Source organism: Hemiscyllium ocellatum, chromosome 12 (assembly GCF_020745735.1).
Source record: "Hemiscyllium ocellatum isolate sHemOce1 chromosome 12, sHemOce1.pat.X.cur, whole genome shotgun sequence".
Lineage (NCBI taxonomy): Eukaryota > Metazoa > Chordata > Chondrichthyes > Orectolobiformes > Hemiscylliidae > Hemiscyllium > Hemiscyllium ocellatum.
The window spans coordinates 77,268,178-77,290,883 of record NC_083412.1 but is presented as its reverse complement, the minus strand read 5'-3'; the positions used below and the strand labels follow the sequence as shown (position 1 = coordinate 77,290,883).

The following is a 22,706-nucleotide window of genomic DNA, read 5'->3' as shown; positions in this document are numbered from 1 at the left end:
GAAGGAACTGACGAATGGACTTAGGAGAGTTCAAAGGGGGCATGAAAAAAACTTTAGTGGGTAGGATTAAGGAAAACCCTAAGGCATTCTACACTTATGTGAGGAAAAAGAGGTTGGCCAGAGTGAGGGTAGGGCCAATCAGGAATAGTGAAGAGAAGGCATATGGTGCGTCGGCTTTCATTAGCAGAGGGATTGAGTTTAAGAGCCGCGAGAGTATGCTGCAGCTCCATAGAGTCCTGATTAGACCACACTTGGAATATTGTGTTCAGTTCTGGTCACCTCATTTTGGTAAGAATTTGGAAGCTTTGGAGAGGGTGTAAAGGAGATTTACCAGGATGTTACCTGGACCAGAGGGCATGTCTTATGAAGAAAGGACTGAGGCTTTTCTCATTAGACCAAAGAAGGGTGAAAGGTGACATTATAGAGGTGTACAGGCTGTTGAGAGAAATGGATAGAGTGAATAGTTAGAGAATTTTTCCCAGGGCAGAAATGGCTATCACAAGGGGGCATAATTTTAAGGTGATTAGAGGAAGGTTTAGGGAAGATGTCAGATGTTGATTCTTTACAAAGAAAGTTATGGATGTGTGGAATGCATTGCTAGTAGTGGTGGCAGACTCAGATACATGAGGGACATTTAAGCGACTCTTGATGTGCACATGGATGATAGCAAAACGAAGGGTATGTAGGTTACTCTGATATTAGAGTAGGATAAAAGGTCGGCACAACATCAAAGTCCTGTAATGTGCTGTACTGTTCTAGTTCTTGTTTTGCTCTGACAGCATTTACATTTATAAGGAACTCAGAATTTATCTTTACTCCTAATTGAAAGCAAAAGCAGAAAAGTTGCTGGTTCCCCTGATTTCATTCAAGATTCACTGTAGTTGTAGTGGAACTTCCCATGTTTCTTTGAGTGCTCTGATGTACATTGATGTGCCTCAGTGATAGGGACTAAAAGTTATTTAAGGTTATGCTGACTCAGATGAGAGGGCACGAAGCTTTCCAATGTCCACTGATTGATGCCATCATGGCCTTGTAAATGAGAATGTCTAGGGTGTAGGTTTTCTCACTGAGCTAAAGGTTTGATATCCAGACATTTCATTTCCTGGCTAGGTAGCATCATCAGTGGTGACCTCCAAGTGAAGCGAAGCTGTTGTCTCCTGCTTTCTATTTATATGTTTGTCCTGGATGGGGTTCCTGGGGTTTGTGGTGATGTCATTTCCTGTTCGTTTTCTGAGGGGTTGATAGATGGTATCCAGATCTGTGTGTTTGTTTATGGCATTGTGGTTGGAGTGCCAGGCCTCTAAGAATTCTCTGGCACAGTCAGAAACTCTAACCACTTTACCATAAATCAAAGAAGTTTCAGAAATGACAGCCAGACAATAAGACCACAAACCCACCAACACTCTCAAACAAAAACTAACAAACTTAAAAGACCCAGTACAACCCATGGACAAAACCAACGTCGTCTACAAAATTCCATGCAAGGACTGCCACAAACACTACTTAGGACAAACAGGAAGAAAGTTAGCCACCAGGATACATGAACACCAGCTAGCCATAAAAAGACACGACCCTCTTTCCCTCGTAGCCCTACACATGGATAAAAAAACCCACCATTTTGACTGGGACAACACATCTATCCTGGGACAGGCTAAGCAAAAACATGCCAGAGAATTCCTAGAGGCCTGGCACTCCAAACACAATGCCATAAACAAACACATGGATCTAGATACCATCTATCAACCCCTCAGAAAACGAACAGGAAATGACATCACCACAAACCCCAGGAACCCCATCCAGGACAAGCATATAAATAGAAAGCAGGAGACAACAGCTTCGCTTCACTTGGAGGTCGCCACTGATGATGTTACCTAGCCAGGTAATGAAACATCTGGATATTAAACCTACAGCTCAGCGAGCAGACCTACACCCTAAACCTCAACCTGAGCTACAAACCTTCACAAACCTTGCAAATAATGAGAATATCCTCTTTCTCCATCCTTCACCTTATGATAACTCATAACTTTGGGAAGCTTCTAATTCCTTCTTGTCAACATCTGTCACGTTCACAAACCTCCTTTAATCTCTGGTCACTATCCAATACCTCTCCACAATATACTCATTGTCACCCCATCCCATGCCTCTCTTGTAAAAGCCCTTGGGAATTTTCACTGTGCTGTTGTGGAATGGTGTGAGGTCCTCCGGCAGAGAAATGGAGGAGGAGCTGTCTGGTTATTATTCGCGAATGCATCTTTCCTAGCAAGTGTTGATCTCAATTTGTTGATGAACAAATTGAGCCATTTAGGTAGCCCTTGAACTCTGGTGCAGAGATTCTGAAGTACATTGTTACCCTGCACATGTTCAAAGTGATTCAGGCAGTTCACAACCTGATTGTAATGATATGTGGTAGGCAGCCCAGCATTGAATAAATGATTGACTGATTACATGGCATAGTATAGGGCCCAAGTTCATGTGAGGCTAATACCATTTACAATGGGCCCATGCTACACAAACTCAGATCAAATCCCTACAACAAGGCTTCACAAAGTGAGGGATGGGATTCCAAGTGTGCTCCCACCATTATAGGCCCACCTCCTAACCTTAATCTCAGTTCTTACCTAGCATCAAAATGTCATGGGGAGAAGGATCTTGAAAAGAACTGCCTTAAAGGGCATTTGGCTACACGCAGCAGGGACTGCAAGTGCTTGAAGACATGTAGAAGACCTGAAAGAAGCAACAGAATCGTGAGTATGTGCCAAGCTTCTTGGGACACTGCTCTGGAGATGGGCAGATTAAAGAGGGCCACTTTCATCAGGAACCAGGAGGACCTCCAGAGAAGTTCTGAGCAGTTATTGTGAGCAGGGTTAATGTGATCTCTGCCAGCAATTTAATGCCAGGATCTGGATGCAGTATCAGCAGAAGTTCAATGATACTATATTAGTGGTCAGTGTCAGTAAGTGGATAACCATAATGCATGGATAGGAAAGGATTACAAGTATATGGGCCAAGTGCAGGTAAATGAGGTTGGTGTGGATGGTCGGCATGGGCCCGTTTGGGCCAAAGGGCCTCTCTCCATGCTGTATGATTCTGACTCTGACTCTAATACCACAATTTGCATGGCTTACTAACTCCATCAATTAACTTGCACTTTTTTTATTCAGCACAGCCAACCTATAGTCAAAGAACAAAGAACAAAGAAAATTACAGCACAGGAACAGGCTCTTTGGCCCTCCAAGCCAATCCAGGTCCTCTATCTAAACCTGTCATCTATCTTCTAAGGATTTCTTTCCCTCTGCTCCCTGCCCATTCATATATCTGTCTAGATCCATCATGAATTTTGCTGTTGTGCCTGCCAATACTAACCACAACTGAAACGAAACATTACATCACCTTTGCTCAGTAAACACTGCTAGAGCTGACACACTCACATCTTAAAGCCTTCATAAGCTGTAACTGTGTGGTGCATCAGTCAAAACACATTGGTCTACACTCACTGATAAATTTCCCTTTCTTTTGCAGGTCAAGGTTGTCCTGGGTCAAGGTAGATGGCAGGAGCAGGAGCAGTAGCTAGCCAGTGTGGGGCAGGCATGGCAGGCTGACCCCATTGATGAGGGGTGCTGGGAGAACTGGAGCGATTGTCAACGTTGCTGAAACCATTGACGATCTCTCAATTTGCCGCTCATACTGACATTTTCCAAGTTCTAGAAGGTAATGCAGAGGCAGGACCTGCACATGGTGCGACTTTGGAAAGGGGTGGATTGCAGCCAGGGCAAGGGGAAAGGATCATGTGGATGCCAACTCCCCAGAGACTGAGGACATACATGTGCTTTGGTGCAATGGTGTCATCTCCAGCTACAAAGGGACACGGAATAATGATGGCTACCATTCTCTCCATCTTAGTCTGTCTTTTGGTCCATATGACTGTATCCCTCTGGATAATGGACATTAAATCCTGTTGGTCTTCAGAGCTACTGAAAACTTTCTATCCTCTTGGATTGAAGCCTGATTTTGTCCATAACACCATTACGTGAGACAGCCTGGGGCCTTCATGTGGCAGAGTGGATTGGATAGTTTCAGGGGTGGAGGGAAGGGAATAGATTTTAGGATGTCTCCCATTGTGGGTACACTTTACAGTGCATGTTGTCTGGAGTCAGTCATTTATTGTGTATGGAGCTGTTTCATGGGCTTTATGCTGTTATTGCTTGGCGCTGGCCTTAGCTTGTGTCATTGTGTATTGGTAGTCCTTGGCACTGTGCCCGTTTGACTTGAGTCCTGCTGGTTTTCTTTGATGCTAGGTGCTGTCTGCCCTGAATTGCTACCCATCACTGGGTACTGTCTGCCCCATGTTTTGTCTGTTTTGCTTATTGACGAAGTTTGCCTGACCTAAGGTTTTGTTTGCTGCGCAGCTTTGTCTATCTTACTGGTTTTGCCAATTTTTTTTATTATTCTTTCATGGGATATGGGTGTTATTGTCAAGGCCAGCATTTGATCTTCATTCCTAGGGTGGCAGGGTGAAATATGAGGAGGATGTTAGGAGAATACAGGGTGATCTGGACAGGCTAAGTGAGTGGACGGATGCATGGCAGATGCAGTTTAATGTGGATAAATGTGTGGTTATCCACTTTGATGGCAAGAACAGGAAGGCAGATTACTACCTAAATGGAGTCAAGTTAGGTAAAGGGGCAGTACAACGAGATCTAGGTGTTCTTGTACATCAGTCAATGAAAGCAAGCATGCAGGTACAGCAGGCAGTGAAGAAAGCTAATAGCATGCTGGCCTTCATAACAAGAGGAATTGAGTATAGAAGCAAAGAGATCCTTCTGCAGCTGTACAGGGCCCTGGTGAGACCGCACCTGGAATATTGTGTGCAGTTTTGCTCACTAAATTTGAGGAAAGACATTCTGACTATTGAGGGAGTGCAGCGTAGGTTCACGAGGTCAATTCCCGGAATGGCGGGACTATCTTATGCTGAAAGATTGGAGCGACTGGGCTTGTATACGCTTGAGTTTAGAAGGCTGAGAGGGAATAAAAGGATTGGATACTCTGGAGGCAGGAAGCATATTTCCGCTGATGGGTGAGTCCCGAACCAGAGGACACAGTTTAAAAATAAGAGGTAGACCACTTAGAACAGAGTAGAGGAGAAACTTCTTCACCCAGAGAGTGGTGAGTGTGTGGAATGCTCTGCCCCAGAAGGCTGTGGAGGCCAAGTCTCTGGATACTTTCAAGAAAGAGTTGGACAGAGCTCTTAAGGATAGTGGAATCAAGGGTTATGGGGATAAGGCAGGAACAGGATATTGACTGAGGATGATCAGCCATGATCATAATGAATGGTGGTCCTGGCTCGAAGGGCAGAATGACCTACTCCTGCACCTATTGTCTATTGTCTAGTTGCCCATTGAACTGAAGTCATCCTAGCTCACTTCAGTTGAGAATCAGTTATATTGGTCTGGAGGTAGAATTACATATAAGGTTAAATGTCGCTCATTTGCAATTTATTCTTTGACCTGGTGAAGTAAGTGGGTTTTTCAGCCTTCAGAATTCATTGAAAACTGTAAGCTAATTTAGATTTAACTCCCAAAACAAACAATCTGTTCTGAATGATTCTATCAAAGAAAAATGGCTATCCTTTTAAAGAAACATGATAACAAGCATTTAATTACACTCGACTTTAAATGCATGCATCCCATTTTTTACCATTAGACTTTAAAATTGAAAACTGTACCCTAAAATGCATGAACATGGACTAGATATGAACTAGTACAACAAATCAGTGTCTTCAAGACTTAGTGCCAAGTACAGCTTTGGTAAAGTTGGGAAAGGCTCTTAAATGAACCTTAAATGCTTCCTAGATGCAGTCTTGGTCAGTGAACTGTAAGATGTTTGCTCTGTCTGGGCCAGTCTGCAGGTCACCTTGATGACCTCTGACAGTGTTAACCTCTCCCCACTCTGAAGCTAAAGGTCTGGTTCCAAAATAAGTGAAAATTCTGTGACCACTTCCTTGAATCACAGCCACTGAACACATCTCACCTGGCTGGCTGGACAGATAGGAGAAGCACTCCCTGAAGACTGAGGCATCTAGAACCTTTCTCTCTCTCTTTCTCCTCTGCCCCTGAGCAACTTGTCTTCTTTCCTGCCTCTTCTCCATCTTCCTTTGTTGCTGCAGACTAAGCATTTCCACAAATGTAGCCCCTATGACTCAGAGTATGTGGTTTAATCAGCGCTGTAGCAACTGACACCTTCCAAATATACAACTGCACTTCCTGCAGATTTGTACCAACTTTTACAAACTCTTCCAAAGTGGTCAGTGTTTCCACAAACTGAATAAGAGCAATTAGAAAGTAATAAACAGTTAAACAGCCATTTGAATGATGATGTTTTAAATTATGCTGGAGGGAGGGATATTGAATGGATGTTCAGCAGTAAATATTTAAGAGCAAGCAGCAACTAGAGTATCAAGGTCAAAATAACAGGTTGGGCATTAAATTGGCCTTTGATGCTGACTGACGTCATGATACTCTCACTTTGTATACTTTGGTATATGCATGAATGCATCCAGCCCCACCTCACTAACCGTCATGGCTCTTAAGCACATGATATTTAGCGTCTACACGACAGGAGGTGGGCAGTAGTGTGCAGATGTCATTTTTTCTCCTATATTGGCAGCTGTTGACACCATCAGTAGGTTTTAGCAGAACCTTTGAAATATTCCTCATCAAAAGAAAAACAATAATTAATCACAACACTTACTTGTGGCCTAAGCTGATGCAGCATGAACTTACTTTTATGTGAATCTTACATTAGCCGGTTTCAGTTGTTTGGATGGCAATGTTTGCCTAATCTGCACAGTATTGTAAGCATTTCCTCTTCCGTATGTGTTGGAGAATTTTGAAAGGAAATTCTTTCGATGCCTAGTATGCAACAGTCTGTGTTTCTTGCTGAATTGATCAAGAGAAAACCAAAACATGAATATTAATAATTTCACAGTTTTGTTTACTTCTTTCTTGGGTATGGCTTCACTAGTTAGAAAGTTGCCTGATATCCACCATTTCCTTTCAGTCAGAGTCAGCCTGTTGTCTGAATGCTCTTTGACATGAAATTGGTCTTGCCAAGTTGTATTTCTTTGAGTGGGGCAGATTACCAGCATACTGTTCCACATGCTAGTCTGGTGAATAACAGGTCTGTGGCCTGAGGGCTGATGATGCTAATAACATTTAATGTTATTTTATTTAATTTGTGGTCATCAGAGATTGGATGTCTATCACAACACAACTACAGCCGAGACAAAGCTGTCTTTGTGCTTCTAATGTCTTATGTTTAACTATCTATTAATAAAATTTGCCTCTTTCATTTCCCTCTTTATTTTCCATGTAGTCATTCAGCCAAAACTTTCCTGCGGTTTAACTCTTCACAAAGTCTGCTATTGCTTAAAGTTACACAATACCTTCAAAATGAGCAAGTACATTATTGGAAATCTAAGTTTGGCAGCATTATTAATCAATATAAATGCAGACATCATGTACAGTACTACCAATTACTTTGTGCCATTCAGAACTGGAAAATAGATTTTTGCATAAAGTATTATTTCAATTTTAAGTAGAAAAAACTTGCATCAATCTTTGCAATGCTGTATGATTTCCTGTTAAAGACTGTATTTAGGAGTTTGCACGTTCTCCCCGTGTCTGCGTGGGTTTCCTCCGGGTGCTCCGGTTTCCTCCCACAGTCCAAAGATGTGTGGGTCAGGTGAATTGGCTATGCTAAATTGCCCATAGTGTTAGGTAAGGGGTAAATGTAGGGGTATGGGTGGGTTGCGCTTCGGCGGGTCGGTGTGGACTTGTTGGGTTGAAGGGCCTGTTTCCACACTGTAAGTAATCTAATCTAAATCTTATTGGAATGGAACAATCGGGGAGGTACACCTGAAAAATGACATGGACAATTGTCTGGAAGCGGGTCACCTGACTGATGACTTAGACAGACAGAGGGTCTTGACATGAGATGAACAGAAAAGAAAAGAGCAATTTCTTTTTTTTAGTAATTCCAAAACCAGAATAAAGGATGATATATCTCTAAATCAACTGTTTGTGGAAATTTTTTTTTCAACTGAACCTGTACTAAAACTAATTAGTTTCTCTTTACCGCTTTTGGAATCTTCTCTGTTGTGCTTCCAATAATAATTGTGAAAGACTGGGGGGAGAAATTTGCTCTTGTGTGTAGGAAGAAATTCAAGAGTTGATATCATGCAGTTCAGAAGTGACGTGGACCTGCTGCATGGGGATTCCCAGGCAGTGCAGTGAGAAAACAGGAGGCTCTGAAAGCTTCATAGAATAAACCTAAATGAACTAAATAGAAATGTATTGTAGCTATCTTGCACCTTTTGGTTTTGAGTCACATCATGTGCCTGTACAGTTATAAAAGTAAGTCAGTAGCAACACTGAGGCAGCAGATAGCACTTCCTGTTATTCTTAAGACGTCTGATAAGTGGTTTGGTAGGCGTTTATCATAGCTGTTTCTCTTTCCTTTGATGCACTTGCTTTGCATCTGCACAGCTCTCTTTGAATTGGTTTTTAATTTAGACCTTTTCTCGAAGCACCAACAGTATAAGGGATTGCTTATTAGGGTATATTGCATCCTTCACTGTTATAATGAGCATTCTTTTCAAAATGCAACGGGCCTCAAGAAGTTGTGAAACTATGTACGTTTCTAAAAAAAGACGACTTCCTATAGTGGTTTGTTCATAAAGTGGACTGACAGACTGTTGGTCTTTTTCAGCATTCTTTAGGTATTTAAAAGGATGTCATTTTTACATGGCTGGATATCGCCTTCTAGATGATCCTTGTCCTTACAGCAGAAACAGTTGTAACCAGTGGCTAGACATTAAAGCTGCCCATGCAGTGTGACATATACACAAATTGTGAGCCAAAGTGAGCATATTAAATAATTGTGGTCTTTGTCAATATGACAGGAAGCTGGTGTAATCTGACTGGGTATAATTGGCAAGTGTGGTAGGAACCAATTACACACCAGTCCCTGCCACCTTTTACATCCATCAAAAATGACATGAATACGAGCAGTGGATGAATAATAAGACAATATATTATGATACTATGCAAATAAAGGAAAATGTCCATTATTGTCGTAAAATATAAAAAAAAACCTGTCATTCATTGTGTTACCTATCATTTGTGTCTGAGCAAATCTGGATGTAAGCAGTACCTATTCATCCCTGATATCTTGCATCAGGGCTAGATACCTATTTTAAAATACACAGTTACTGAAGGTGATCTCTTGCAGCATACATGTCTAATTTTGCAAAAGAGACTTCAAACAGTCCTGAGGCTCCCTATATGCATATGCAAAAGAGTGAACCCTTATAGCCTGTGCATACCTTGAATGCTTTGTAAAGAATATTGATCAATGTGAACTATGTAAATAGCAAACCATGATGTCTAATTTCTAGGATAAGGTTAACCAGATTAGAGGCAGAAACTTCTTTTTTCAGAAGCTAAGTTATTAATTCATTTTCAATCAGGCCATGGTGTATTTTTAATGATTACTTTAAAAGTGTCTCTAAATTAAGTCAAACTAACATGTTTGTAATTCCTCACGCCTGATTGACTGTTCTTCTTAAATATTGGATCTGATTTGAGTTGCTGAGAATATTCCATATAGCTGGAAAAGCATAGGTGCCACATTCTTGAGTATTGGTTTAAGAGTGCCATTGAAGCTAGCAACCAATTTGTCTTGAGACCTGTTTTCTAGCCTGGGCTTTATCTGCAACTTGGAAACTTTCAGACTGTCAGTAGGTGAGGAGTGTGTGAAAGCAAACAATATGATTTTGAAGGGATGTTTGATGCTTTTGACTAACTGTATACTGTCTGAGTCACTTTAAGTTTACCATCTTCCATTTGATATGTTCCTAGGTCCTGCTGGTTATGTATGTAACTCTGACTTTGTTCACTGGCTGTATTTGTGTGGTGCTGCCTTCTGGGGAAGGTCTGGATTTCCACTGTTCTGTTCTTGTCACAGGATTTCCTTTGTCTTCTTTTCTGCCTGCCACTTCTTCCCCTATCAACCTCGACCAAAACTGGGAACAGACCATATTGGCTTGAAGATTAGTATTTGTCTTCACACATGTAGTCTCAAATTCCTTTAAAGTGAATCTGCTGGCCCCCTTGCTGTTTAACGAATTTACTCGGTAGTCAAGGTTAAAAGTTGCATCTTCAGCTATGCATGGTTTTGCAAATAGGTTGAAAAAGAAATACAAACAAACACCTGAATTAGAAGAAGGAATTGGCCATTTGATCCCTTGAGCCTACTATGTCACTCAAAAAGATCATGACTAACCTAATTCTCCATATTTTTGCTAACCTCAGATGGTCAGTCTTACGTCTGTGGTCAGCAAGGTTTTGGGAAGAATTCTGAGGGATAGGATTTATGGATACTTGGAAAAGCATAGCATAATTAAAGGCAATCAGCATGGCTTTATGAGAGGCAGGTCATACCTCACAAATCTTTTTGAGTTCTTTGAGAAGGTGATGAGACAGCTTGACAAAGGTCAAGCAGTGGATGTGTGAACATGAAGTTCAGCAAGGCTCATTCATAAAGTCAGGAGGTATGGGATACAGGGAGTTTTGGCTGTCTGGATTCAGAATTGATTGCTGACAGAAAGCAGAGAGTGGTTGTAGATGGAAAGTATTCTGCTTGGAGGTTAGTGGTGAGTGGCATCCCGCAGGGCTTTGTTCTTGGGCCTCTGCTCTTTGTAGTGTTTATAAATGAATTGGATGAGGAGGTTGAGAGGTGGGTTAGTAAGTTTGCCGATGACATAAAAGTTGGAGGTGCCGTTGTTAGTATCGTGGGCTATTGCAGGCTGCAGCATGACATAGACAGGATGCAGATCTGGGCTGAGAAATGGCAGACGGAGTTCAACCTGGATAAATGCGAAGTGATGCATTTTGGAAGGTCGAACTTGAATGCTGAATACAGGATTAAAGACAGGATTCTTGGCAGTGTGGAGAAACAGAGGGATCTTGGTGTTCAAGTGCATAGATCCCTCAAAGTTGCCACCCAAGTGGATAGGGTTGTTAAGAAAGCATATGGTGTTTTGGCTTTCATTAACAGGGGGATTGAGTTTAAGAGCCGTGAGATTTTGCTGCAGCTCTACAAAACCCTGGTGAGACCACACTTGGAATATGGTGTCCAGTTCTGGTTGCCCTTTTATAGGAAAGATGGGGAGACTTTGGAGAGGGTGCAAAGGAGGTCTACCAAGATGCTGCCTGGACTGGAGGGCTTGCCTTACAAGGAGAGGTTGATTGAGCTCGGACTTTTCTCCCTGGAGAGAAGGAGGAAGAGAGGTGACCTGATCGAGGTGTACAAAGTAATGAGAGTCAAGGATAGTGTCATTAGTGAGACACTTTTCCCCAGGGCAGGATTGACTGCCATGAGAGGTCATAGTTTTCAGATGTTACAAGGAAGGTATAGAGGAGATGTCAGAGGTAGGTTCCTTATGAAGAGAGTTGTGAACGCATGGAAGCAAAGTCATTAGAGACATTTCAGCGACTGCTGGACAATCACATGGGCAGCAGTGAATTGAAGGTTAGTTCATTTTATTTTAGATGAGGATTAATCCTTGGCACAACATCGTGGGCCAAAGGGTCTGTACTGTGCTATACTTTTCTATGTTCTATGTTCTATGTTCTATGTTCTAACATTTTGCCCCCTTTTATTATCAAGAAACTGTCCAATTCCATCTTAAAAATAAACAAAAAATCTACTTCCACTGACCCATGAGTGATTCAAGCGAAAAAAGGTTCTCCTGATCGCTGCCTTAAATGGGTGAAGCATTTTTTTAACAGTGACACCTATTCTAGATTCTCCCACTACAGGAAATATCCTTTCCGCATCCAACTTATCAAGACACTTCAGGATCTGATATATTTTAATCAAATCACCTCTTACTCTTCTGAACTCCAGCAGATACAAGCCTGGACTACAAGTATTTTCACAAAAGACAACCCACCCATTCCAGGTATTAGTTCTGATATGGAGGTGCTGGTGGTGGACTGGGGTGGATTTTTTTTTTGTAATTTTCTCTCTGCCTCAATTAATTTGATTGTAGGTCATCCCTTCACTTGCTATTCAGTTGTTGATACTTTACTCACACTATCTTACACTTTTGATCACTTGCAGAGATTTATTATTCAGCCTATCAGCACCCCACTCAAACCATTTGTCTGATATTTTGATCTCTCTGCCTATAAAATTAAATGCTTGTGTGCTTTTTTTCAATTCATCTGACAAAGAAGCAGCACTCTGAAAGCTTGTGATTTCAATAAACCTGTTGGTCTAGAACCTGGTGCCATGTGATTCTGACCCGGTATTAGTTCAGTAAATCTTCTCGGAACTGTTTGCAATGCATTTACATCCATCCTTAAATCAGGTCTGGAATTGTGCACATGTGGCCTTGGTAATGTTTTGCATAACTGCAGCATAATTTCCTTACTTTTAAATTCAATTCTCCTCATAATAAACAGCAATGTTCTACCAAATTTCATAATTACTTGCTGCATGCTAACCTTTTGTGATTCATGCACTAGGACTGCCAGATGCCACTGTATCTCAGAGTACTGAAATTTCAGCTTTGAGGTAAAATGCTTCTTTTTTATTCTTCTTCTCGAGAAATGAGCAGATTGTTAATTGAAAGCCCAGTTGCCAAGTACAGCAAAATAATATAAGTGACAAAAAAAGAAAAAAAAAATAAACTACATCATATTAACTAAGACAAGAGCCTCTTCAACTGAGACTTACCTGGTGTTTATCTTTCACTTCAGCTGATCAGAAAATCCCTAGACAAGCAGGGGAAAAAGAATTAGTGGTAGCTGTCTACCTCAACAACAAGTGGTTGATACCCACACCTTCTCATTATTGCTATAACAAATGGAAAATGGGAAATGCTGAATATTCTCAGCAGATCTGGTGGGATCTGTACAGAGTGAAACAAAACATGATGGCTCAGTGATTAGCAATGCTGCCTCACAGCGCTAGGTATCTGGTTTTATTCCAGCCTCAGGCAACTGTCTGTGTAGACTTTGCACATTGTCCCCGTCTCTGCGTGGATTTCCTCTGGGCGGTTTGGTTTCCTCCCACAGACCAAAGATGTATTGGTTAGGTGAATTAGCTGTGCTAAATTTCCCATAGTGTTCAGGGATGTGTAGGTTAGGTATGTTACTCGGGGGAAATGTGGAGTAATAGGGTAGGGGAATGGGTCTGAGTGGGATACTCTTCGGAGGGTCAGAGTGGACTTGTTGGGCCAAATGGCCTGTTTCCACACTGTGGACATTCTAAATTCTAAGTCTTGAAACATTAAGCAAGAATTTACTTCTTTCCAATCCAGCCACTTATACCGAGTTAAAATTGAGTTAATTTACTCAGTTTCACTCTCCATTGATGCTGCCAGCCCTGAAGAGTATTTTCAGCTTTTCTCTTTTTATTTCAGATTTTTTTTAACATAAGCAGTATTTTGGCTTTTCACTGCATTAGGGTTTATTCAGAATATATTTAGTGGCTACTGGGATGAATCCAAACTGCTTCACACTGCAAGGGACCAATTACATATTGTAGGGCTGGCTTCATGAGAAGGGCAAAGTTAAAGAAACTTTATACAACCACTTGTTCATTTACAATGAGCTTGCAGCCCACCAATTACTAAAGCCATTCAATAAAAATACCAGATGAGACGGATGAAAAATCAAGATTAAGGCAGAACTAGGTGGAGAGATTGCCCAAAAACGAATATCACTTCAGGTTCAGGTGGAATTTGTACTCTAGGTTCTTAGTTCAATACTTAACTCCAAACTTTACCTTGAGTTCAAAGTTACACTCAATCCAACAGCAATAAAGCAACAGCCATGGGAAAAGACACAATTATCAGTGTCATATGACATAAAGTAGGTTCATAAATTGTATGCTTTGTGTAGTAATTTTGCCTAGAGAGTTTCTGATTGGTTGGGTCACAGGAGGTGACAGCACAGTAAAGTCTAATAAATTAATACTCATTGAAGAGGTTCAAGGGTGATGTTGGTGGTCAGTGTAATCTGGTTAACCGACTTTCTGGAATAAATCGATCTGACATAGATTGGAACCTTCTGAGATAAGTTCTGAAAAAAAAAGTACATTATTTTTGGTTTTCCTGGAGCTTCTGAAATGATATCTCTTTTTGAGCGATCTCTCTGATCCAATTCTGACTTAGTCTGGATCTTTCATTCTCTCTCATCGAATATTTTTAATCTTATTAACAATTGATGTTCAAGGAACTGATGTGGCTCCACTATAAGGTGCGTCTAGGAGTGAGGGTTTAAGGTGAGAGGGGGAAAGTTTAAAGCAGATGTACAAGGCATGTTTTCTACGGAGAGGGTGGTAAGTGCCTAGAATGCGCTGCCAGGAGAGATGGTAGAAGTAGATATGAGAGCAACATTTAAGAGGCATTCAGACAGACTCAAGAACAGGCAGAAAACAGAGGGATATGGACCATGTGCAGACAGTTGTGGTTAGTTTAGAATGGGCACAGGCATGGTGGGTGAAAGGGCATGTTCCTGTGTTGTTTTGTTCCAGGTTCTACGATCTTCATTTTTAACAAATCTAAGGACAGCTTTAAGTTGCCAAAAGAGAATTAATTGGTTATATGTTAAAAGGAATATTGCATGCAATTCTGGTCTCCTTCCTAATGGATAGATGTTGTGAAACTTGAAAGGGTTCAGAAAAGATTTACAAAGATGTTGCCAGGGTTGGAGGATTTCAGCTACAGGAAGAGGTTGAATAGGCTAGGGCTGTTTTCCCTGGAGCATCGGGGGCTGAGGAGTGACCTTATAGAGGTTTATACAATCACGAGGGGCATGGATAGAATAACTAGATAAAATCTTTCTCCTGGGGTGGGGGAGTCCAGGACTAGAGGGCATAGGTTTAGGGTGAGATTGGAAAGATATAAAAGAGACCTAAGGGGCATATTTTTCACGCAGAGGGTTATACATGTATGGAATGACCTGCCAGAGGAAGTGGTGGAGACTGGTACAATTCCAGCATTTAAAAGACATTTGGATGGGTATATAAATAGGAAGGCTTTGGAGGGATATGGGTCAGTGCTGGCAGGTGGGACTAGATTGGGTTGATGTATCTGGTCAGCATGGACAGTGGGACTGAAGGGTCTGTTTCCGTGCTGTACATCTTTATGTCTCTATGATTCTATACTGTCTTTGTTCTTGCTTATCCCCATTCATGAGACAGCACCTTCTAAGTCCATAATCAATGTCACCTAAATGGACAAGGACAACAGGTCCAAGAGAACACTCTCACCTGCAAGTGCCTCTCCAAGTGACACATCATCCTGAATTGAAACTTCATTGAAGTTGCTTCGTCAATGCCACTGGATCAAAGTCATAGAACTCCCTCCCTCCATTGTAGCACTGTTGGTTTATGTGCACAGCTTTAGATAGCAGTGTTTCAAGAAGGCAGCTCAGTATGACCTTCTCAGGGGCAACTGGGGATGGGCAATAAATGCTGGCCTAGCCAGTGACCCACATTCTGCGAATGAAAGTGAGAAGGGAACATAAAGAGAAATCCCTACAACCTGCAACTGAAAAGTTACAAAATAAATTACCTGGGCAGCTTTCTGTGATCATTTATCAATGGGACAAAAACTGGATGGCCTTTAGTATCTATTTAAAAAGTCTCAGTATTTTGCTAAAACATTGCAGAAAAACAGCAATATGAATGATTTCCAGTTAATAGATAACACACTTTCCATTTGAAAGAGGGTGTCCACATTCTGAGCAAGAGAGTGCAATTTGGTAATTAGGGAATAAAGGATAGGAAAATAATGTAATAGGCAGGAAGCTAATAGATTTTTGGACTCAGGATTTCCCTTCTACCACTTGCACAATTCTTGATGGCTGCATGAACTTGCAAGTTTGTTATATGGAGAACTATCGGTGAGGCTTGGGATACAGATGATCTACCTCAAGAGCATCAATAACTTTTCAGCCTATTTTCTCTGTTTTGCTGGCTGACAGTTCACTGCAAAAGCTGCTACCACAACGCTTCAACCAGCTAATTCTGAGATACTGTGCTTTCAGAGATGCACCTTCAGGAAATGCAGTAGGACCAGATGGGATCCAATTTTATAACCTTTCTGTAACCCAATTCTGGTCAAGGCTAGATCCTCCAAACAGACAGTAAATTTAAACATTCATGCATTTGGTACGAGTTGAATGCAATTGAATTGTTACTGTTTATTCTCCCAATATCATATGAGAAGTTTAAAAAAGTTTACTTTTTATACGTATTTTTAGTCAACCTGTTCAGAGATGTTATTGCACACCTCTGGATCAGGTGGGACGTACACCTGGGCCTTCTAGTTCAGAGGTAAGGACAATACCACTGAACCACAAGAGTCCTTGGTTTACTTTTTATATGCTAAATATTGAAAATTCTTTCAACTTTAACAAATTTAACCTCCTTAAAAATCTGATAAAGAAACTTTGTCATGTTTGTATACATAAATGCTACAGTTTTGGCCAAATCTACTGTTACAAATTCTTTTATTTTAACTTGGTTTTACGTTTTAGAAGAAAGTATTAAAAAGATGCCATGGACAATGGAATGTCAGAGTTGCCATAGTGATGACATGTGCACAATACTCTTGCCCAAGAAAACATGCAGCTTAAAACCCCCTCGGCATTGAATATGTGCCATCTGAGAGAAGTTGTTGCTGTAACTGAGATGGATGATTTACTAAAAACAAAAACAAATATTTGGAAGATACCCTAAAGCGACGTTTAACAAAACAACAAAAGAAAAAAAGCAGAGATGATTGTGATCAAAAGAATAGATTGTGGTTGACCTTTACAAAAGGCAAGAATATGTTCTTAAATCTTTAAATCTTGTAATTAATCTGGTGCACATTTGAATGAGTTTCTCTTGCATTCCTCCACGTGAATCAGACTGACCACTGGAAATATAAGGATTGACCTAAGGCAAGAAAATGCACCCTTAGTGTTGATATCAGGAGCATACTCCACCATTTAGTTTGAGGTGATAACTCTAACCTTCATTTAAACATGTATTGGAAGCTGGCTGTTAGCTCGCCATCCACTAGTGGTAACCTGTCGGTTTCCTTCTGCCATACCCAGTTCTAATTGTTTGATTGTTGATTTTAATGTTGTCAAGCTAGCATGGGGGAAACTATGCAAATCCTTTACTTTAATGAGACAGCCTGCCAGTTTCACCAAGAAAAATATTTCTTAATCTGTTTGAGCATTCAAAGATTGATGGTTTTTTTCAGAGCCAGAAGGTCAGTGGTGAAGAACTCATTGCAGCCTGAGCAAAGATTAAAACAGATCATTTAAATTTCTTACACTCTGTGGAACTATGGCAACTCTGCACAGTTGTAATAGGAAACCTGAAATGATGGTTTCACTTAAGAGCATAAAAAATAAAGATTAGGCTAGACAGATCCTCAAGCCTTTTGATTCAATAAGATCCAACAGAAAGAAAGGTGCATGTTTATTTAGCAATATTCACCATCACCACCAGACATCTCAAAGTGTTTGATAGCTTATGAAATATGTTTGAAGTGTTGACATTGCTGTAATGTAGGAAATGTAGTAGCCAATTTGCAAATATTAAGTTGGCATAACTAACGAAGATTAGTTAGTCTATTTGTGTGGCATCAATTAAGGGATAAATTTTAAACAGGAATCCAGGCTAATCTTCTAAAATAGTGACATGGGAACCTTTATGTTAACCCGATAGGGCGAATGAAGGTTCAGCGGTGCACTTCATCTGAAAAATGGACCTCTTAAAATGCTGCACCCTCTCAGTGCTGCACTGAAATTCGTGGCTGAACATTTATATGAATTCCACTTTCTCATTCTGTCCTAGTCCCCTTAAGGCAAAGTGAGGACTGCAGATGCTGGAAATCAGAGTTTAGCTTAGAGTGATGCTGGAAAAGCACAGCAGGTCAGGCAGCATCCAAGGAGCAGGAAAATTGATGTTCCGGCAAAATCCCTTCATCAGTCCCCTTAACTCTCTTATTGTACACACTCAATGTCAAAACATCTATTGACCCCTACTGTAGAGAATTCCAAAGATCCACAACTCTCTCAATACAATCATTTCTCCTCATCTTGATCCTAAATGGTTGATAGTCTTTTCTGAGTACATGACTTCTCATTGTGATGGTCAGAGTGAAGGTATGCGAGCACTTACATTTCAGAATGTCGTCAAATCCTTAAAAGACATCTATTGTCTTCTCAAGTTTTCAAACCTGATGTGTTTTTAATGGCCTTCCAAACACACCCACCATCTGATTAATATGGTGTGTGAAGGAAATTGAACTTAATTTTCCATTCAAATAAGAAACCTGACCTCAAGGGGAAAGTGTGCATATTCCACAGTAGTCATTCCTACCCAGTAAATATGCAAGACAAAAAAAAAGGTGGGTTGTAGGGGAAAATAATGCTTCCTCAAAAAATATTAAGGCCCAAAATTTTGCAAAGGTTTTTGCTTTGCATCTTGGCCTGTAGCTGGCAACCACTATTTTAACCATGGGTGAGAGTGGATATAGGAAATATTTCACACAGCCACAACTTGAGGATTTAAATCCACAACTGCCTTCAGTCAGAAGCAATTTTTGTAACAGAGATTTCCAAAAGACAATTTATGCTATTTATGAATAGAAGGAAAATGTTTCAACCTATCACAGAAATTTGGAGAGATCATGTGCTCTTTTGAAGAGGACGGATACTTCTTCTGGATTGTTTAAAATAGTTATAAACAGTAGATAACATCCATGGAACTATCAAGTTGTCAAAACATTTAAATCCCAAACCTTTTGACTTTTGAACCAAAAAAGTGATAATTGAAAGAAAATGGTGCTTGCCAATTCAATAGGTATTTGTTGGCAAAAACCTGAGGAACTATCCTTATAGTACTCACACTACCTGACTGCTTCCACAAGCCTCATTCCTGATGAAGGGCTTATGCCTGAAACGTCGACCATCCTGCTCCTTGGATGCTACCTGACCTGCTGTGCTTTTCCAGCACCACATTCTTGACACTGTTTCGACAGCCATTTTCATTGTGGGCTGGAGGGCACTGGTTGATCACAGCTTGATTGACTTATACAGGAATTAGCTGTCTTTGATGTGGGACTACAAATACAAGTTTTTTTTAAAGGATTGAGTACTTGAAAGGATTTCAATTTATTGAATGGTCTATTATCAATGAATGTGCTTTTACAATATAGCGAAGTCTGTAATAGATATTTAGACCTTTATATTATTTCACCTCAGCATGCTCCTGAGGCTTTTCCATGATAAGTGCTGAGTGTGTTGCAACTGTTTATACCGCGGTAAAGGATGGTGGATGAGGCAATATGGGTTAGTATATTTGGTGCTAAGTTGGCTTAATTACTATAAAGGACCATGGAATGATGGAGGAATAATGGGTTGGTATGAGTTGACACTAACTTGGCATAGAGGCTATAAATAGTAAGTGGGATGAGTTGTGTCATTGACATGGAACATGTGGATGACCTTCGGGAGTGGAGAGATAGCATGGAGAGTTTGAGAGTTCATGTGGGTGTGTGGGAGACATGAGGCAGCCTGGATTGGTATGAGTGAGGCATAGGGAATGCAGTGGTCACAAGGAGATGTGAGGGGCTAGTGTTAATGGGCCTTACTGTTCTTAATATAACTGAGGTGGCCTTTTAACCAGTCCACTTTCGCACTGAGCCTTTGGGCCAACCCGTCCATGCCGACCAGATGTCCCAACCTAATCTAGTCCCACCTGCCAGCACCCAGCCCATATCCTTCCAAACCCTTCCTATTCATATATCCATCCAAATGCCTCTTAAATGTTGCAATTGTACCAGCCTCCACCACATCCTCTGGCAGCTCATTCCATACACGTACCACCCTCTGCGTGAAACAGTTGCCCCTTAGGTCTCTTTTATATCGTTCCCCTCTCACCCTAAACCTATGCCCTCTAGTTCTGGGCTCCCCAACCCCAGGGGAAAGACTTAGTTTATTTATCCTATCCATGACCCTCATAATTTTGTAAACCTCTATAAGGTCACCCCTCAGCCTCTGATGCTCCAGGGAAAACAGCCTCAGCCTGTTCAGCCTCTCCCTGTAGCTCAGATCCTCCAACCCTGGCCACATCCCTGTAAATCTTTTCTGAACCCTTTCAAGTTTCACAACATCTTTCCGATAGGAAGGAGACCAGAATTGCACGAAATATTCCAACAGCGCCCTAACCAATGTCCTGTACAGCTGCAACATGACCTCCCATCTCCTGTACTCAATACTCTGACGAATAAAAGAAAGCATACCAAACGCCTTCTTCACTATCCTATCTACCTGCGACTCCACTTTCTAGGAGCTATGAACCTGCACTCCAAGGTCCCTTTGTTCAGCAACACTCCCTAGGACCTTACCATTAAGTGTATAAGTCCTTGTTCCGCCTAGGAACCCTCCAACCACAAGGGATGAACTCAGATTTCTCCAGTTTCCTCATTTCCCCTCCCCCCCACCTTGTCTCAGTCAAATCTCCCGAACTCAGCACCGCCTTCCTAACCTGCAATCTTCTTCCTGACCTCTCTGCCCCCACCCCACTCTGGCCTATCAACCTCACCTTGACCTCCTTCCACCTATCACATCTCCATCGCCCCTCCCCCAAGTCCCTCCTCCCTACCTTTTATCTTAGCCTGCTGGACACACTTTCCTCATTCCTGAAGAAGGGCTTATGCCCGAAACGTCGAATCTCCTGTTCCTTGGATGCTGCCTGACCTGCTGTGCTTTTCCAGCAACACATTTTCAGTGTATAAGTCCTGCTAAGATTTGCTTTCCCAAAATGCAGCACCTCACCTTTATCTGAATTAAACTCCATCTGCCACTTCTGTCAGTGAACCTCATTGAGTCCAGTTTTTATAAATTCATGGATTCATACAGCGTAGAAAAGGCCCTTTGGCCCATTAAGTTTAGTGACATAACTACCACTAAAAATGCACGAATCCCAATTTTATGCACTTGTTCCATATGCTTGAAGTCCTCATCCATGTATTTTTTGAAGTTGTACGTTCTTTCAAAATTTCACTATCGATCAGAATTTGTTGCTGTGTTTATTGAAAATGTCCCATGTATACAGTGACACAGTGGTTAGCACTGCTACCTCACAGCACCAGGGTCCCAGGTTCGATTCCAGCCACAGGCATTGTCTGTGTGGAGTTTGCACATTCTCCCTGTGTCTGCGTGGGTTTCCTCCGGGTTCTCCGGTTTCCTCTCACAATCCAAAGTTGTGCAGGTTAGGTGAATTGGCCATGCTAAATTGCCCCTAGTGTTAGGTGAAGGGGTGAATGTAGTGGAATGGGTCTGGTGGGTCCTTCGGAGGGTTGGTGTAGACTTGTTGGGCCGAAGGGCCTGTTTCCACACTGTAAGTAATCTAATCTAATCTATTCCTGGGAATAGATTATGAATTCCCAGCAATCATCTGTTCAACCCACCTGTAAACAAATGCTAATCAGAACAAGGTACAACGAACACCACTTTGTTGGAAATTAGTAACTAAGATAGTAAATGGAAGACAATGCCATGCTGCTGTCTTAAAATCAATTTTTTCACTTGTTTGTTAACCAAAGGGTTAAATATTAAAATAGTTCACGGAAATGGAAACTGAGGATAATACATTGAATCTCCATGATGAGCCAAGCCATCTGGACTACACAATGTGTTCAAACAACTTCAGTGACTGAAAATGTTCCCAAAATCTGGAGCCTAAGTGAGCCAAGAAGGAACCTGCTTGCCCTTACTTTGCACTCATTTTTATTACCCCAGAAGGACTTCTTTTCACTTAGAATCTGTGATGATTGTAACACATTTAGCATTTGTTATGTAACTTGAAACACATAAATAACAAATTTGCTGTACTAATAAGCAATTCCTCTATGTATATGCAAGGAAACCCCTTTAAGCGCTCCTTATTTTCCAAATTTCCTTGTTTTAACACTGAATTATTGATGATGAATAAAATAAAAATAACAGTAATAAATGCAAAAAAAAGGCATGAACACCTAAAACCTGAGACAGCAGACTCAGGCAAAAGAATACTTTTCTTACCTTTTGCAAGGTTCTGTTGTCTCTCGTCAGCTTAAATCAGTTAGTGAACTGCATTATCTCATGTCTCATACCAACTATCCCTTTGACAACACTTGTAAATCTAGAAGTGAAGGAATGTGCTTTGTGATCTTGGACTTGCTTCTTTCAATGCTCAGTGGAGGCCATAACCCCCCAGCTGTTGTCATAGCAACACTTTTAAGAAGAAGGGCAGCCCAAGGTCCACATTTAATTATTAACACAGCAGGGAGACAAATATCCTTCATTTACAATTACGGCTTCTAACTTGCTTCCTAGTTTAGCATTTCCACAGACTCTTAAAAACGTGAGATAAAATTTGACTTTACAACACAACAATTTCACCAACTGAACTCAGTCAAAACACATTGAGCTGAATTTTCCCATTTTGTGTGCAAGTGTTTTGTCGAGGGAGATTCATGACGCCCATCCACTGTGGCACACAGCAACTTTTCTCACGCAATCGTCTGCTCTTCACCTCATAAATTATGCATTCAGTTCTTCATGTGGAATCATGGAACAGGGAAG

General features: G+C 41.1%; 1 protein-coding gene across 2 annotated transcripts in view; it reads right to left on the bottom strand.

Annotated features, from left to right (window-relative positions):
• The window catches only part of LOC132820843 (uncharacterized protein C21orf62-like), a 62,831-nt gene extending 40,580 nt beyond the window's left edge, over positions 1–22,251 (bottom strand). Inside the window, exon 1 of one of the 2 annotated variants that reach the window (XM_060833189.1) lies at positions 22,164–22,251. The gene's annotated coding sequence lies outside the window, so the exon portion shown is untranslated. Of the gene's footprint in view, positions 1–6,779; positions 6,863–22,163 lie in introns of those variants that run through there. The other variant, XM_060833191.1, reaches the window with a different exon arrangement.
• Between the last annotated feature and the right edge of the window lie 455 nt (positions 22,252–22,706).